At 38.2% G+C, this 13,433-nt stretch overlaps 1 protein-coding gene across 1 annotated transcript in view; it reads right to left on the reverse strand.

Moving 5' to 3' along the window:
• LOC104412031 (type II inositol 3,4-bisphosphate 4-phosphatase-like) overlaps positions 1 to 13,433 on the reverse strand; it is a 57,297-nt gene that overhangs the window by 30,240 nt on the left and 13,624 nt on the right. The window lies entirely within an intron of this gene.

A 13,433-nucleotide genomic window follows, 5' to 3' on the forward strand; every position in this document is an offset into this window, starting at 1 on the left:
GGTGGGTTTAGAGCACTTCTACCTAGGGACCGAAAGAATGGAGAAGTTACTCCTACAACAATTTGCAATGTGGACTCCCAGTAAAATTTACTGTACTACACTAAATATCAAAGGATGCAGCCACAGAAATTGTAATATCCATGTTATTGTAAAATGAGGGCACAGTTACATAGTCATGAAACAGCTGTATATTAAGAGGGACACTCGTTAACAGTAGTGACTAAAACAAATGCTCAGACTCAGGTAAACTCCACAATTAAAAGAATCTCTATGGAACAGAAGACTACATTTGGATCACATACAAATCATCAGAGATCCACTGACTTTTACCTAAGAAAATGTTCAAGAAGACTGTTCCTGTCTCTGGAGATGAGAGACTTGCATAAACATAAAATACATTTCTGTTCTCTCAAATGTACAGCTGGTTGCTAAAGTAACCTAGTTACAGCTCAAGGAAACACACAATTAGTACCCTTTGGGGCATGCTTGTAATTAACAGCAGGAAGAAGATTTCTACCAACAGTCCAAGGAAAAAGAGATGACAGGGAAGTCTCATCAGGTAAAGCATAAAGAAAGATATCTCTAAGAAATCTCTACGAATACAGGTTTGGGGTGAAGACACCCACAAACACCACCAATATTAGCAGTACTCACTGTAAGTAATACATCAATACGGTCTCCAGAGAAACATCAGTTGGTACCCACTTAATTTGCAGCTGAAAGAACACAATTATTTAGGAGTCACTGAAATAAGATACATGAGTGCTGCTGGGGGAAAATGCAATATGCTGATGGAGGGTGGGATAAGTGATCATGGCCAGGACTTGAGATGCCAGCTGCACTCATCTTCCTATTCGCATATGAAGCAATAAATCTGGTTAGAATTACCACTGTGAAAATCAGAAGTGATCTATTTCAGAGTGAGTTCTATCCACCCTGGATTTTGCAGTACTGAGGAAATTTTAGGGTTTGCGTCTTTTCTGTTTTACTGAGAGCCTCATGCTGTACTAGAGGATTAAGTAGACCACTTTCTAACTGCATCCTTCTGCTTTCTCCAAGAAGGTAAAATAAACACACAGGCTTAGACTAACTTTTCATTGCCATTACCAGCAGCAATAATAGCCATATCCTGCACGTGGGTTTCAATTCTTTTCACATGTTAGAACAGGCCTATTTCATACTGCAGTTTTGCTATTCAGCCTGGACGGCCCCAGTTGCTTACAGAGTTTAAGTATGATAGCTGAAGAGACTCAGAAAAGAGGCTGACTGGATCAACATACAGCTCATAGGCATCATATTTCCACTGCAGAAGTGAATGCATGGCTACATGTGTTAACTATCCATTCAGTGCTATTTACATTTTGGTAGTGCATTAATCCATTGCTAATGACAAACTGACTGTTTCAGCCCATTCACTGCTAGCGGTCATGCTCCTCTGGCTTTATTTACAACTGCGAATAACTGACTTCTGCCACCTCTGTGCTCTAGACTTAAGCTATACAATAGCAACAAGGTCGCAGAAGTGAATTCCTAGCTTTGCTCAGAACAGCTGGTTCCTTAAGTTATGAAACAAACATTCCTTGATAAAAATTTCCAGCTCCTTTACTTTTTGAAACTGTATCTGAAAGTGTTTCTCTCTGTATCTTTGTAATTCTTCCACAAAAGACTGCATTTCCTTACTGAGCACACGTGCCTTTAGCAGCACAAAGAACTCTGAGATGCTGCAGCAGTCTAGTGACTGCAAAGCAGGGGCTCTTGCTGTTGCTTTAGATTCTCAAATGTCCTCGTTACCTTCTGTCCAAAACTGTAACAGGCAGAGCCATGTTACATGCTTAAACCTGAAGCTGATTTCAGTTCTCTGGTGAGAGAAATAAGATGGAAAAAAGCGGTGGGGGGTGGGGGACATGGACGGACAACTGCTTTAAGTCTTTCAAAAGCTTGCTATATGTTACTACACTCCAAAATATAATCATATCAAAATTAATTTTGATACTACTATTCCAAGGCTGTAATTTGTTTTGGTATTGTTGGAGCTTTAGAATACCACAAAAGCATTTAAACCTCCTGGAAACACAGTGATATACTATTTCACCCTTCACCTTCTCCCAGTATTATCATATCAAGTATCTAATAAAGAAGGAAATTTGCTGTAATTTTTTCTGAGACTTCTCATGATCCCAAAAATTGAGTGGTTCCAAGTTTAAGTACCAGCTGAGGAATTAGAAGAACAGCAAATGGTATACAGACTTATTTTCTTTTAGGTTTATGTTTCTTTACACTGTAAAGTCATAGCAAACATCTGGAACCTGTAACAATTTCTTCATATTCTATAAATAAAATACATTCTGCTGTTTCCCAACTTTGTCCTTCTCTTCAGAAATAAAAGTAAAAAATTATATCAGCAATACCACAAAAGGATGAAAAGAAACAAAAGTGCCAAGTCTCTCTCAAAGTTTTCCATCTGCCACATAGGTTTTTTTTCTAACAGCGTGCATTGCCTCCTTTGACATAAGCCTTTTTGCAGTGCTATGCCAGTTGTCAAGTGAAGCATTATGGGGTTTTGATCCTCAGAGTGCAGAATTACTTTACAACACTGTTGAGACAGTCTTCTCCTCTAATATGTAAAGAAAATTCAGCTGTTGCTTAACCTTACTCCAAATCCATGTCATCATATAAATCATTACAACATACTTTCAGGCTTGGCAAGGAAAGAAGCTTCCCTTGCAAAGTAAAGGAAGGCAGTCAAGTAATACGGAGTCCAGGAACTACAGCAGACAACAACCTTCAGAAAAAACTCTGAACAACCTTAAATTTTTCAGAGTGCTTCTTTACCGCAATACAGCTGCTTTCAGTGAGCTACTCTGGCTTCTGGGTAGAAGCCCAGCTACAGGAACCCAGGCCTCAGCAGGGAGTGTTCCGCCCTGCTTCTTCAGCATGTCATGCAGCCTGGACAAGCCTTCAAGGTCCCACAGCTGCATTGCTACCTAAGCTAGCTGCTGTTAACACTGACCCAAGCACATCTAAACAATAGTGCAGTTTCAGAGGCTGTGATGACAACGTCCCTTTCACATAAACTTCTTTGGAGCCAGCTCTAATTAATTATAAGCTAATCAACTATGTGACCACAGCCCTGTTGCCCATGAGACACTGCTAGTGAATAAAACTATTAATTTCTTCAAGTGAAAATGTTACATAGCAAAGGCAATCATGATGAAGGTGCCAAGACAAGATGCAGCAGGTACTGCAACTCACAAAAGACTGACAATAGTTAGACTTGGAAGAAAACTATTGCTCAACTGTCTAATGGAACAACCTCTACAATTCATTTGTCTGAGAAGAGTTGTCTTCCTTTCTTTACATATGCCAAGGATGGAGCCTCCAGTGAGGGGAGAGAAAGCAGTGTAGTTTGCATCAATTCACAAAGATTCCAAAAAATCCAACCCTCATGGGAACGCAGCAGAAAGGTTTGAGCATTGTCATACTCTCCATCTGTAGTGCTCAAATGAGGCAGAACATAACCTTTTAAAAAAGTAGTCAGGGTATTATTGAGCTGTATGATTCTACTGGTGTTTTTCATTATACCCCCCACTGGGATGCTAAATGATAGCTTGATTCACACTGGGTTCTCTTTGCATAGGTGCATGTCAAATGATGAAATAGCAAGTCTTCTTCTAAAAAGAGGGTCCTCCCAGAAAATGGAAAGCAAAGCATTAGTCACTCCAATATGCCACAGATCATCCTTCAGCAAAACAAAACCCACGCTCTTTGACATGTCTTAAAGTAAACCAGACTAAAATGTACTTCAAAGTCAAGGCAAAGAAAAGCAAGAGACACTTTTAATCAAAGAAGAAAATATATTTCTGCAATCCAGAACAATCACTTTAAGCCTTATAATGATTAAATTTCCTAGGCAGGAAGTGCATGATAAATGGTAAGTAATCTGCATGCAAGCTGTAGTTAAAAGAATAAGATGTTCTAATATCACTAAGACTTGTCTGAAAAGGTGGCAATTCTGGATTAATACCTAAATTAGAGATCCAAGAGACAACACTTTATTCCTCAGGGGATTTCGAAATGGCCATTCTGACAAATAAATTAAGATTACTTTAATAGCATTGAACTGGCATGAAATAGAAAAGTATAACCCCTTTTTAAGGAATTAAAAATACCCTAAACCCATAACAAACCAAAGACACATATTCTTGTGTCTTTTCACATAAATGACAGAGTCCAGAAATAATAAAAGCTCGCAGATCAAGGGTTGTGTCAGAGGGCAAGTTTCAAGAATTCATCTCCCGCGAGCATTTTGGATTAGTTTACTCACATCTTCTGAAGAAAAAACATTTACTCCTAAACTCCTCCAAAATGTACAACTCAACCATGAGAACCCCATTAATAGATACAAACAGCCTTTAAAAAAAGCACAGGGTGACAAAAACCATACTGACTGTAGCTGTTGTGACACACTTAGATGACATTTTAAAGTAGCATTTCTAAAGCAGTATATCCATTAATACAAATGTTTCTTCAAAATCAACACCGAGTTCATCTCCTCAAAGATACTGGCCCATAATTATTACTCTAAATTGTTAACTCACAGATTTACAAAAGGTCTGCAAGCTTGTATTTTGAGACAGATTTAAAAGGAGGAGATATTAACAATTTCTACAGAGCAGTAGGGCCTAACGTGCTGCATGCTAAACCAGAAAGTTGGATCTTTATACTACAAATTCTGTCATTTCTAGCAGGAGTTTCTTCAAAGGTGAAAACCTGCTATTTACACATTACAATACTAGGGTGAAGCTGCCTTGGTTTTGATGAGCTGACACATGTAAAGATCTAGCTTTCTTTTCTTCACAGAGAAGTAACTGTAAATTATTTCATTTCAACTCCTTTGTACAAAGAAATATTATTTAAGGATTAAAAGGTGAGGGGGAAGTCCTTCATGTGTCTCTGTAGAGACACCCCCTGGCAGATCTGAGATTTAAATCTAGAATGACCTAGGTATTGCTGCTCTTCATCTCAATGGGAGCACGTTCAGATCTCAAAGTTAAAAAGAGTGCTAGCCCATTTTAGTTTTTAAAGCAGTTCATTTATAATCCTACATCCAACAATCCTCAGCTTTTTGGGTGTGAAGAATTCTAGTCTTCAAAGAATGCTAAGACTAAATTCTTCTTAACTCATAATGAAATTCTGTACTCATTCAGTCTCTCAGAAATCAATCTTAAATTCAACAGGATTGCAGATTAAATTGTCAGCTTTGACTTGTTCTGAACATTTGAACCATATTTCAAAAACAGTCAGGCATTTTTTCAATTGTTCTATTTATTTCAGTTTCATATGCCACATAACAGGGAAAAACAGACTAAAAATCTAGTTTATCACAATAATTGAAGTGTTCCTAAGTGTACTAGAAACTTTATTACCCACAGGAGATGGGGGTAAAACAATCAAGAAAAGCATTCTTAAGTACTTCCTTTGTTTTCAGCAAAGCCCTTCCAAGCATCTCAGGTCAGTCTGCTTGTCTTGCAGCACCCAACATCATGTGGCATTTTGTGGTGCTGCATTTAAGAGAATTCCAGGTTTTTTCAGGACCTGCAGAGGAACCTCAGTTTCAAGTCAAATCTCCCCACAGGACATGCATTTCAAAACTGCCCAAAATAAGTACATCTGTAACTAATGTGTTCAAAAGTGGAGGATGACTTCAATCTTTTGTTAATTAGATATTTTGCTTTTTATGGCACTTCTGTTTCCACATGAGGAGTGAAAAAGAAGTCCATTGGGAAATGTTTTATAACATGAAAGTCTTACTGCAATTATTTCTATAGGCACAGTTAGAGATGTATTTAACAACTGCCATTTCAAAGAGAAATGTTCAGTTAACACTGTGCTGTACCATTACAGTCAAAAAAGTCAAGAGCTATCACGCTTTAAATTACTTAAAAATGTTTCCATTAATATATTATTGGCCTAACAGAGTTGTTTCATGTCTGTTTAGTCATTACCATTCTGCACAACAAGCAGCATGAACAACATAACCACTGTAATCTCTATATAATCTATTTGCTTTTTGTCTCTCAAGTGATCTATGCTCTTTTGGGATTACCAGGTGACTACCTTCAAGGAGAAAGACACGCAAGGAAAGAGATGTGAGGAGTTCTCCCGACAATTCTTCATGAAGCATTTTACAAACTGGGCTAAAGATTAGAAAAGACCAACTGCAAAAACTGACAGCAAAAAGTCAAGCGTAAAGTCACAGAAAGACAGAGATGTCCACAAGTGGGTTTTAAACAGACTGGTCTAAGCCTCTGCACACCCGCTACCTTGCTTTGAAGGTATTTAAAGTCTCCAGATATTTAAGCTTTCAACTGTAAGAGGTCTCTACATCCCCACAGGTTGGCTTCTGGCCATGTCCCACTTGCCTTAGCCTTAACAATGCTGATCCCATCTCTGTCCCTGTCAGGATTTGCAAACCACACACCCATCTTGACAGTATCAGGCTGGCAGGCAGTGGCAGGGCACAGCTGCTAGTCCATGCTCTGCAAAAACATCACTGCTGATTTCCTTCACACAGACCCAGTGGGACAGCTGAAGGAGAAATGGTGCCAGTGTCCCTTTTAACTCAGTAGAACAGTGGACCAGAAAGAGGTCAGACACAGGGCAGATGCACAGGTTTATCATTCTGCCCACTGCTAACATAGCAGCAACACACTACAAAGTTGCCAATTATTATGCAAGAGACAGCATATGAGCGCTCAGGTCTTCCTCTTGAATCCGTCCCACCTTGATTTAAAACAGGAAGATGTACTGGAGGAAGGTGTAGAGGGGACAAAAGGTAATTTGAAAGGGAATTTCCATATTTTACATATATTATTTTACATTCACATCTCACTGAATTCGGGTTGCTGCCCATGGTCACTCCAGAATTCAGGCCCACCTCACTGGAAAAAGGGGCTAATCACCCAACAGTCATCCTCAGCTTGTTTTGTCTTTGACCCAAATTCTTTTACTGACAGCGAAAGGGGAAAGAGCTTCAACTCAGGGTACAAGTGTCCATTTCAATTTCATTCCTGGCCAACTCCACTGTTGCAAATACATATTCAGTAAACATTCTATTTCAAGCTTGCATTTTGCAAGCATTCCCACTAGTAAGTCTTCCCTGTGAGAATATACAGAAAAAATAAACTAAACTATGCATGCAAATGTACAAAAAAGGCCCCAAAACATAAAAATGAGCACCAATAAGATATTATCCCAGGCCAAGAGCATTCACAAAATTTTAATTCCACATTTGCTCTACTCTCTCTAGTCCTAACACATTCGCTGCCCCAAAAGCAAGGCAATTAAGGCTGCTGTCATACCCTTACATGAGGCACACTAAACACACCCTAAAGGATTTAGTAACAGTACAAGAATGAAAGTTTTCTAAAACTGCTTGAGTCCACAAAGATGGCAACAATTTTAAATTGGACTGTCATGAGTGATTATTTAGAGAGCCTGAAGAATTTCTAGATCAAAGCAACAGACATCCTATTATCAACATACTGTACAGAACAAGAGAAGAGTCCATTGCAAGCCCATCACTAAAAAAATCCTTTTGGCAAGTTACATGTCAAATCCCTGCCACATAGATCCCAGATTCAGTCTTAAGCTTATCCAGTCCAACCCCTTCCCAAATCAGGATCAGTTACAGCAGGTTGTCCAGGACTGCGTCCAGTTGGGTTTCGATCATCTCCAAGGACGGAGACTTCACAGCTTCCCTAGGTCATCTGTGTCAGTGTTTACCATCCTCACAGTAAAAACATCTGTATATGGGGAATAGTGTTCTGATTGAATTTCATGTGAGTTTAGCTTCAGTCCATCGTCTCCCTTGCACTCAATATCTCATACCAGGTATTTAGACACAAGGATAAGATCCCCCATGAGCCTTCTCTTCTCCAGGCTGAGCTGTGCAAGCCTCTTCCCATACGAAGGATGCTCCAGTTCCTTACTAATCTCCAGTCCCTGAATCATAAATGTTACTTTTGGCATCCCAACTGACTGTTTAATAATACCAAAACACAAGTTATTTCTCACACCTGCCTAGAAGAAATCCCAGGACTGTAAGGGACATCAGACAACAGCATAGAAAACTATGATTTCAGCCACTGAGGCATAAAACAAGGAATATTAAAAATGTCACTTAAGTAAACAGTGGCATACACAATTTCTTTTTTAAGTAGAAATAAAGCTTAACATTTTAATGCTACCAGACATTGCAGTTTGCTGGGAAAAAAAAGCCCTTCCACTAGGAGATGCATTGTAGTTTTAAAAAATTTATGAAAATGTAGTTTATTTCTAGTATTGAAGCTATGGAGTAGACTAACATTTATTGCTGAAAAGAATCTGCAGACGCCGTATGCCTTCTAAGCCTCCCTGACAACAGCACAGTTAAGGAATTTAAAAATAAAGAAATAAAGAAATAAAGAAATAAAGAAAGAAAAAAAGAAATCAGTTACATCCTGAATAGTTAAAATGTCAGCTTCCTGGGAGGTAGGAGGTAGGGAAGACAGCAGTGCCAGGACCGCGATCCAATTCTCTGTTGTAGGTAAGGAAGTCTTAAGGAGTTTTTTATAAGAACAAAGGAATAACTCATCCTTATTTGGCTTCTTGCTCTCTGTGCAATAACATCTGCAATAGAAATGATGCTCAATAAGTAGCCCTTTTCATTCAGAACAGTTTCCTGGAACCACAGGGGAATCAGTCATGGACTCATTATGTATCAGGTAAGCACAAAGCCATCAGGTCACATAAGAGCATGAACATGTTGATCATGCAACAGGAGAGTGGGCTCAATGCCAGTCCACCTAGGAAGACGCTGCTCATAAAAACCTCCTTCCATAGCAGACGACTGCTAGATAAGGCATTGTACTGCTTTCCCAGCTCAGTCACTGAGCTCTCACACAGCTCTGCCACTCGCTCTATTCTCCCACCCCAGCATCCTAAAGACTAAATGTGTAATAGGCTACACGCGTGTGTGCACACAAACACGCACACACCCCCAAATCAAGTCTCTTAGTATGAGGTCTAAGAGATCTACGTGGGAGGCATGCAAGGAATCTGAAGAGACTCATTTGAGAGAATGAGCTTCAAAAATTGAACTGGAAAGAGTATATATATGTTGGCAAGACAAACAGAAGAAAGTATGCACAGTAGGAGGTGTAATTTTGAGGAAGAGTAGGAAGAGAAAAATAATGAAGAAAAAAGAGCAGCAGCATGTGCCAAAAATAACTTCTGACTTAATGATCTTTAATCTTATATTCCTATGAACTACCTTAAAAATACCCTGGAAACATACATTTTCAGTTTCATCGGAAGAATTTAGAAGTCCCTGTCACATCCACCAGAACATGCAATACTTCAGAAGCCAAGCATTACGCTTGGAAAAATACTAAAGGACAAATTAAGGCCCATACCAAGTCACTTGTTTGTTTTAACCTATGTGAGAAAAGTTAATAAGATAGCCCAATTTTCACAAAATTGCATTAAATCTCCACCTACATCTGTAAATTCTTAAGTAACTCAGGAATCCTTTTCCTAAGTAACTTTCAATTAACCTTACAAATTATATTAAAGGTTTCTGATTGCTTTGAGTATTTTACCTCAGAACCTAGAATTAGTTCAGGCAAAGCAGCACAAGTACCCTTACTGGTAAGGAATGAGGTAGATGAACCATGCTAAGACTGAGCTGTTATAATTAATCTGCTCCCAGTACTCAACCTCAATGGGGCACCGAAGTAGCACACAACCTCACAGAAAACATTAGAGTTTTCAGCATAGACACAACCTTATCCCTTTGAAATTCTGGATAGAAGGAATTTTGCACACGAGACAACACTTATTATGTAGCCTATGAGAAAAATGTGAAGTAGGCAAAAGTACTATTTTCAATATCAAGAAGAAATTGACTTTACTAAGAAGCCTACCAGTTTTATTTATGATGTAAAAAAGGAAGGTCCTTCCTAGTTTTATGTTCCATCCTCCCTGGCCTTGTAAATAGAGCACTTTGCTAAGTCTGACAAGATTCCAAAATTTGTACATTTCTGACAGAATTTAATCCTATTATCTGCTGCATCGCCCAAGAACTAAGATGATAAAACTCTGTCTCTCAGAATGGTTAAATGCCAACAAAATCCTTTCAACTGTTAAATAGCTTTTCAAATTCAGGTATCTACAAACCCCTTGCTAAGAGATTAGCCATAGCTATTCAAAATTTATCTCTAGATAAGCACTTATATCAAAACATGTGAGAGTCGCTGTGAGAATCTTTATTCTATTAGATTTTAAAATCTCCCTTAGTCACAGCCCTGATTTATGCACATTTGCATTTACAAGGCTGTTATCCACTTTCTCCTGGTAGTTCAAATACACTCAAGTAAAGGTATTTCCATCAGTAAAATTTTACATTAGTAAAACTAGGAGAAAACCTGACTAGCTGTTTTGGTGAAATTTGTGTGGGACCGGAGCAAATACATGTAAAATTCAGTAAACTGTGTAAACAAAAAAGGGTGAAATGTAAGCAGAAAAATAACATTTTAGTAAAGCACAAACACACCCTTCATGTTCATGCTTTTGCTAATGCTGTTCCTAACATGGTCAACACTTGACTTTTTTTGAGGGATAAACACCCTTCAGCATAAAGCATCACTTTCAGTTTGCTTGAAGGAGAAATGATCACTTTTTAAATCTACCCAAAAATGTAATGATTTTTTTTTCTTAATTGACTAACAGAACAAAGTATCAATTGTTCACCAACTCGTAACATGATAACCAAGTCAGAAAGGAAAATTCTGCTAGGATCAGGACTCTGACTCCAAGCTTATGGTATGGATAAATTAAAAATCAAAAAAACAAACAAAAAACAGAACAAAAAAACCAAACAAACCAAAACAAAAAAAATCTGCTTCAAGACCTTTTCCAAAAGATGCCATCACAACATTACTCTGGGAAAATAAGACAGTAAAGAATAAATACTTCTGCATTTGCAGTTAGGCTCTTGTCAAATCCACTATTCGGTAAAATGAAAAAATAGATGTCCCCAAAATTTTAATTTTTAATTCATTCAACTACTTGTTGAAGTTTTCGGTGAATTGTGCACTTTTTAATGAGATTTTGTAAAAGGACATAACCATGGGTTACATTATTCTGTACCTTGAAAAGTACCTAGAGGCTGTGCAACATTAGGTTAGTCCATCAAACTTCACTGCCCTAACATACTTCCCAAGAAACTGAAAGCTTTTAGAGATGCTAGACAGGTGCTCTCATTAAAGTTAGTACCTGAATATGCCTAAAACATGCCCAGAGACATTCCTTTCTATACAGTTATCTAGATTATTACACTCACAGCCACAACTGCAATATCCTTTGCTCTCTCTTCACAATTCTAGTCAATTAGACAAATTCAAACACACTGTAATGGGTCAAAATTAGTTCTATTGGTCATTGGATGGAGTAACAAACTTTCCTTTTAGGCTATTTTTTCAAATGTATTTCTCCATATTAACATCATGTTCATTACTGATTTCATGTTTGAGCACTCTGACTACCAACTGTACCTTCTGCCTTGCTCCCTCATATTTTTCATTATTGAGTTTTCTTGTGCTGCTTTGTCAGTTCCCCATCAAGTAAATGCAACTACCTTTAGAGGTGGAAGCTCTTAAAAACTTCACAATAGCGTTTACCAATATGCATATTATAATTTCTTTCACATAACTTATTACATAATGCTTCAGCTGAGTTCTGACAAAGTAGCTACATTGAAATCAACGCGAAGTCAGGAACCTACAACCGTATTTAGTTAGATCTGGGACTCAAGGGCTGGGGTGTTTTAAAGCAGCAACCAAGAACAGTAACTCCAAAATAAACATCTATAAAAGAAGTGACCCTGTGCACTTCAAAGTCATGGGAAGGATTCTTATCAACTTCACTGTTATTAGATTAGGTCTGTATTTAGGCCCAGAATCTGCTTTTATTCCTTTTGCTCTGTTCCTTCTCTTTACTCAGCACTCTGCACAGACTGACACATGCTACCTCCTAGTGCTTCATAAAACAGCATGCAGAACAGAAAGACTTGAAAAGCCAAACAAGATGAAGTTTGAAAAGTAAAACTTCCCAACAGTTATAAGGCTCAAAACCCAGCCATATTTCTAGAGTCCTCAGGAAAATGAAAATCAAAAATTTTAGTCTAAAGGAAGATCTGACTACAAAATAAGGAACATTACAAGATCAGGTACACCCCCAAAAGTACTGAGTATATTGCATTGGAAAGCCGTAATTCAGAAGATTTTTACCATTTGCTTTAACCTCAAGAAACTAAAATCAAAACCAAACCACCATCACACAAACAAAAACAACCACCAAAACACCCAGGACACTCTACTAACCTTTCAAATAAAAAGAAGGCAATATTTTGGACATTTTATAAAGAGAACACTTTCCAGAGTGTTCCAGAAGTGTTACAAACTAGAGTTGTGTGATAACTGTCAATTTTTTAATAAAGCTAAAAAAATCTGTATATTCACTAATATAAACAAATGTCTATTTGCATACATAAACTGTATGCTACTTAGTATTGTTTATATAAAGCATATGAATAAAATCATAAATACAAGCCATTCTTTCAGGGCTAGAAAACAGTCTTATAAGTTAGCAACTGTTAGATTTGCCTTCCAAATCCTAAATGCTAAAGACCAGTCTAATCAAGTTGAAATGTCTCTACAGAGCCCTAATATTCAGTTACCCAAGTTAAGCAAACATTGCAGCAATGCACTTGCTTGGAGCAAATGTCTCTCTCATCCCTGCTTACCATGCTTCGGTTTGCCTCACAGAGACATCTTGGAAGTCCTTGATTAGCTAAAGCTAATGTCAAGTCTTTAATTTGACATAAACCAAGACTTCAAAAGGAGAGATCCTGCCAAGAGACAGCTATCCAGCACAGCTGGCACAGCAAGGCAACTCGTTTCCCAGATGCACAGACCAGCCTGTCAGAGTGAGAGTCCCTTCCAGCCCCGTCAATAACCAGGTGAACAGCACAAAAGGCATCTTCACCGGCTGCCCTTGCGAGAGGTATTTTAAATAGCTGGTTGGGCCAAACAGCACATGCATACTTCACAGCTAAACTGTTCTCGATTATCAGAAAGAGGTGTTTGCTGCGTACATGTACATTTAAACATCTAAATAGCACAGTGGTGGCGAGTGGAGTGGCTAGAGCTAGGAAGTGCTAGCATGGATATGTTGATACTCCAGTAAGAATTATAACTATTATGATAAAATTGAAACCTTCCATGGACCGCACAGTCAGTGAAAGTGGATTCCCCTAATGCAAATGTGTTACTCTTAAATATATAGTATTATTTTAGGACAAAGACACTAAGAATTAGTTTTACATAGTTCCC

The sequence above is a fragment of the Nestor notabilis genome, unplaced genomic scaffold, assembly GCF_000696875.1.
Source record: "Nestor notabilis isolate BGI_N333 unplaced genomic scaffold, ASM69687v1 scaffold4189, whole genome shotgun sequence".
In the NCBI taxonomy this organism is placed as follows: domain Eukaryota; kingdom Metazoa; phylum Chordata; class Aves; order Psittaciformes; family Psittacidae; genus Nestor; species Nestor notabilis.